We start from the raw sequence: 5972 nt of genomic DNA, 5'->3' as shown, positions 1-5972 counted from the left end.
AAGGGCTTGTATTAGTAGGATGTTGCTAATTTGGAGGCTAGAATTGCTCAAATCAGAGAACAACTCGATCTAATTCAGACCGAAATTGCTACTAACATAAATATTGAAGAGTTGTTTATGTAAGAGGATGAATGTATATATCAATTGAAGAAGTTCTTGGCCATTGAAGAAATCTATAATCCAACGACTAAAACTGGGAGATATCAATAGCCATTTCTTTTTTCAAGCTATGAAAGATAGATTTGGTATGAATAATATAAATGTTCTCTATACTGATCAAGGGGTTAAACTTACTAAATCTATTGACATTCAAGCTGAAGTTATGACTTTTTATACTGGCTTATTGGGCACTGGTGCTCAGGATATACTTGGTATTGATATTGCACTTGTGAGATCAGGGGCTCAATTGCAGCTTGCTGATGTTCATCATCTTATTCAGCATGTTACTCAATATGAGATTGACTTGGCATTACATAATATTGATGATCTTAAGACACCTGGGATTGATGGGTTTAACAGCTTATTTGTCAAGAGAAGCTGGAATGTTATCAAGTGGAAGGTGTATGAGGCTATCCAGGAGTTTTTTTGAAGAAGGTAACTTACCTTCTACTATTAATTGCACTTTGGTAACTCTAATTCCAAAAATTGCTCACCCTAACTCTATTAAAGATTTTAGACCAATAGCTTATTGCACTGTATTATACAAGGTAATTGCTAAAATATTAACCATGAGAAGCAAGCAATTGTAGGTAATATTGTAGATTTAGTTCAACCTGGCTTTATTCCAATAATATCCTGCTTGCTACTGAGTTGATTAAGGGCTAGTCCACTAAGCATGTAAGCCCTAGATGCATGTTAAAATTTGATCTAAGAAAGGCCTATAACTCAGTTAAATGCGGTCATGCTTGCTGAATTGGGTTTTCCTCCCAAGTTTGTGAACTAGATCATGACTTGTGTTACTACTGTTTCTTATTCTGTGCTCATTAATGGAGTTCCTACTTCTCCTTTCGAAGCTTAGAAGGGTCTTAGGCAGGGAGACCCTCTATCTCCCTTCCTCTTTGCCATCTGTATGGAATATCTCTCCAGATGCCTGGGTCAAATACCTTATTTCAATTTTCACCCAAGATGTGAGAAGGTGGGTGTAACATATCGTATGTTTGCTGATGATCTATTGATGTTTGCCAAAGTTGACTTCTATTCAGCTAATATATGAGGCTTTTCAAAAGTTCTCCAAGGCTTCAGGGTTGGAAGCTAAACTAGAAAAGAACAATGTTTATTTTGATGATATATAGTATAATACCCCGAATTTTCGAAAGTTATTTTATTATTTGTTAAGATTTAATATTATTTCCACTCAAAAATTTATTTTATGATAATGTTTTTTTATTTGATAACTATGTTTATTAAAATAATGATTTCATTTAGTTTTGCTTTATTTAACAAATTTTAAAATAAATCATTTACTTGTTTTATTATTCATTTTACTATTTCTAATTATATAAATATTTCTTTGTTATGAGCACCCTTATCCTAATTGTCCATCCACTTACTTAATTCAAGGCCCAAATTCAAGTCCAAGTCCATAGTCCTTAGTCCATTTGTCTTTTTCTAAAAAGAAAGGATGAAGCGTGATTCATCTTCATCATCTTCATCCTCCTTTACAACTTGGTCTATCAAGCACTAAGATCCACCCTTTTTTTCTCTCTCTCCTCTCTCCTCTCTACTTTCAAAAACCCTAGCCTCCATTGTTGATTTTTAAAGGGGCTTCCATCGGTTTTTACCGTTGGAAAGCCCCCACCTTTGCTTTTTTTATTTGTTTTTAGGTTTCCAATAACGATTTCTCCCTCGAAAGACAGGGTTTTCGATCTCCTTCTTAAGAAAAGGTTTTTCGACCTCCTTCGAAAGACAGGGTTTTTCTCCTCTTTTAGAGGGGGAATTTCTATAGGTTACAATCCAGGATACTAGATCTAATGGATTGCCGTGAAATTATTTTGTTGGTGAAGAATTATGCGGGATCACAAAGGTTATCAATTTTTCGAATACGGTCAGATGAATCCGACGGAAATCATCCTCACGACTACAAGGGATCGTTAGATTGTCTCTCCAACAAGGCTGTATTTTCCAGCGATATAAGCGGGAGATGTTCCACATTGCAAGATTTGTTTGACGATCGTAGTTTTTATGAAGGAAATTTTTGTTTGATTCAACTTATGTATTTGTTTGATTCGATTGCTTATGTAGATGTCGTATGACTTTTTATTAATGAATTAATTTTACTATTCAAAAAAATCTTCATCCTCCTTTCTTCCTTCGTCCGGTTCTAGGCTCAAGAACCAAGAAATTCATCCTCCCTCCTTCTTCTTCTGATTCATGGCACATCAACCAAAAACCTCCAACAGCTCCCTCCTCCTCTTTCATCCAGTTCAAGCACACACACCAAGAAATTTTCGACAGCTAAACTATCACCATTCAGCATTTGAACCGAAAATTCCCCCCTATAAATACTGATTCATTCACACTAAATTTCCCAAGCAAACTAACCCACAAAGGTTCCTTCAATTCCTCTATTCTCTTCCTTAATTTCTGATTTTCATTTTGAAATTTAAAACCACAAGTTTCAATCCACCATTTTTAATCTCTCTATTTTTCTTTTCTCGCCGGAAACCCGCACCTCCAACCACCCGCACACCACCAATCGAACCACCTGAGTTGCGCAACAACGACCGCTGAAACTGCCAGCCCTTTTTCCTTCGCAGCCCCCCAAAACCGTCGGTCCTTCTTCCTCTATCGCGACCCCCGTTGCGCCCTCCTGCCTCGCACCCAGCCCCGCGAACCACCACTCAACAGCATTCCTCTTCCGCGGCCTTCCTCTCCGGTCGTCGAGCCACCAAAAACCGCCGGCCGAAACACCAGCACCATCGATTTCCCTCTCTCCCCTGTTTCACTCCTCTGCCTTCTCCCTCCTCCTATTTCGCCTCTGGTGTTTCTCAGTTTGAGAAACTAATTTTCCTCTTTTAAAAACTCCTTTCCATTTTCCCTTTTGTTTAATTAGTTTATTTGTTTACCTTTATGTTTAAAACTAAAACCCATAATCTACTAAACTAACTACATTAATTAAGTTAGTGTATTTTGTTAATCTTTTATAAATTTGATATTTTTTCTAATTTTCTAAAATAAAACAAGGTGTAAAATAAAGTTAGTTTTTATATTTAAAATAATTGTTTAAGTAATTTTTGTAAGTACTTATAACGATTTCTAAAATAATTTGAAAACCGTAAACTTTGATTTATAAACTCGCTTAGAATAATAAAGAATTTCTTTAAGTTATTTGGGTTATTTAAATCGTATATTTTGTATTTTATAAAAACGAGGTTATTTAGGAACTAACTTAGATCTCGTTAACATTTCTTGTAGACTGCGATTTCGTAGACGAGGAATACCAGGAGCGCTAACACGTTCGTGAACTGAACTTTTGGGCACACGTCACGAGGTAATCTCCAATGTCCATGTAAACATAGATCCCGTTAGCGTAAAATGAATTGATTACATGATTATTATGTGCTTATAAGATTTATAAGTATGGATTATAATTATGGATTATTGACTTAATGCAGATTATGGATACGAATGACAAAATGGACAACGACTATGGATTCTGATTATGAATTATGAATAACGACGATGGACGATGTACGATATGACAACAATTAAAATCGGTTAATGTTGTTTAATAATGTTATGATTATTATTAGTATACTATTATTATTATTATTATTATTATTATTATTATTATTATTATTATTATTATTATTATTATTATTATGATTATTATTGTAATTATTATTGTAATTATTATTACTATATATCATTATGATTATCATGAATTTTATTACTGTTATTGATGCTTTATGAAAGTTGGAAATTGGTAAGAACATGTGATAAGTAGTAAAGATGAAGGGAACTTAGGGGCTCATGATATATATTCTACTGAATTCTTAAACACAATAAAGTATTCGGGCCTGCCAAATCATAGTATTAAGTTAAAAGTTGGTGCGCCGATCATGTTGCTTCATAATATTGATTAGACATCTGGATTGTGTAATGGCACGAGGCTGGTAGTGAAGCATTTAGGTAATCGAGTGATCGAAGCTACTGTCATTTCAGGGAGCAATGTTAGTGATAAGATATTCATCCCACGAATGACACTAACACCATCTGACTCAACAAAATTTCCTATCAGATTTCAAAGACGGCAATTTCCTTAAACTGTGTGTTTTGCCATGACAATAAACAAAAGTCAAGGACAATCATTGTCGCACGTCGGGTTGTATTTACCAAGGCCTGTTTTCGGTCATGGTCAGCTATATGTCGCTATTTCCGAGTCACGAGCAAAAAAGGACTTAAAATTCTTATTTGTGATAAAGAGAATAACGTGTTCAAAACAACTACAAATGTTATTTATAAGGAAGTGTTCCAAAATGTATAACTTCATACACATTTTTGTAATTTTTGTTATTATAACTTTTACTTATTCTTTCATTACAAAATTTGTTGTCTGCTATTCGTTTCATTGAAAATTTTGTCTTATTAAGCAAATCCCTTCCCGTGCATTTTTGCACGGGTCCCAGAACTAGTAATACATATAAAAAAGAATATTTCAAACTTACCTACTAATTCATGCAAGTCATCTCTAGCTTCTTCAATGATTGAATTGATACTTAAAATTTTGATTTGAGATGACAAACCCATTCCAGATCGAATAGTATGTCTCATAGCTTAAAGTGATTGAGAAGTGTAGGTACAGAATTTTGTCATAAAATGTGATTATATACAATATAGATCACATCTTTAATATATCTTAAAAATAAATCTAGATACATGATAAATGATATCGATTTAGTATTGCAATAAATATAACTAAGATTTGGAAATATTAATATAAGATATGTCGGGAAATCGTAAGGAATGAATAAGGTAAGAAAGGTTTGTTTTTCATTAAATGAAAATAAACAAAGAAATAACCATCCCCTAAAAAGATCTAAAAAACGACCAACTAAATGGAAAAAAAACTATAACATAACTATATTGCAAAACATTTAAAACTTAACAATTGGTTGTGCCACAGGCCGAAATTTATATAAATAATTAAGAACTCGATGCGTAGTAATCACTTGCTATATAATTTAGCACAACTTTGTTTTAAAGCCGAAGAACATACCCTTCATTCAAGTCAACATCTCCAAAGTAATCATCGCAAACTTTCTAAGCTCTTGGCGGAGTGCATTGAAGGTCATATAAACTACAAAAATCAAAGTATGGCAAATAACCATCTATAATGGTATAAACTTCTTTCACATGAGCCCATACCTCATTACTTTTATCAATATGATATGTGACATCATCATATCCATGACCAGAATTTTGAAGAAGCAGAAAGCATATAAAGTGAAGGGTCCGACTGAGTCTAATGCTAAGAAGACAAGATCAATGGATGAAATATTAGGTATCAAAACAATGGAGATTGAACCATTAATTCAATCATAGGAAGATGATATGCGTGATTATCAACGGAGTCAACAAACACATAGATTGTTCTCAGAATGGCTCTCATCTATCCATTCGGTGGTTGATAATGAATCTCAGAGGAATAAGACGAGTAACTGGGCATATCAAAGAGTGTGGAATGTTGATCCGATCCTAATCTTATTCTCTGATCTAGAGGTGAGTAACAATTATGTCCAAATTGTTAATGAAATTGAAACAAGTGAGGATTAAAATTGATGTTGAAGATATTCAACCTGAAATTGATTTCTAGAATTCTTCCTTGATTTATTATGTGATTGGTGCTAACCCACCTTCATATGTGATGGAGGGTTTTATACGGATAATTTGGAAAAAATTGGGGGTAGATAATGTGGTTGTAATTAAGAAAAGGATATTCATTATGACATTTAGATCCATGGAAAAGACGG

At 33.8% G+C, this 5972-nt stretch overlaps 1 long non-coding RNA gene across 1 annotated transcript; it reads left to right on the top strand.

The window, feature by feature from the left end:
- Positions 1–1676: 1676 nt before the first annotated feature.
- LOC125496029 (uncharacterized) lies at positions 1677–3717 on the top strand. The gene is made up of 3 exons (XR_007272684.2): positions 1677–2549; positions 3415–3490; positions 3615–3717. It is a non-coding gene; the product is annotated as an uncharacterized LOC125496029 (long non-coding RNA).
- Positions 3718–5972: the final 2255 nt, after the last annotated feature.

The sequence above is a fragment of the Beta vulgaris genome, chromosome 3 (assembly GCF_026745355.1).
Source record: "Beta vulgaris subsp. vulgaris cultivar EL10 chromosome 3, EL10.2, whole genome shotgun sequence".
Lineage (NCBI taxonomy): Eukaryota > Viridiplantae > Streptophyta > Magnoliopsida > Caryophyllales > Amaranthaceae > Beta > Beta vulgaris.
Note: the sequence above shows the minus strand (reverse complement) of the source record. Positions and strands in the feature narration are given on the sequence as shown.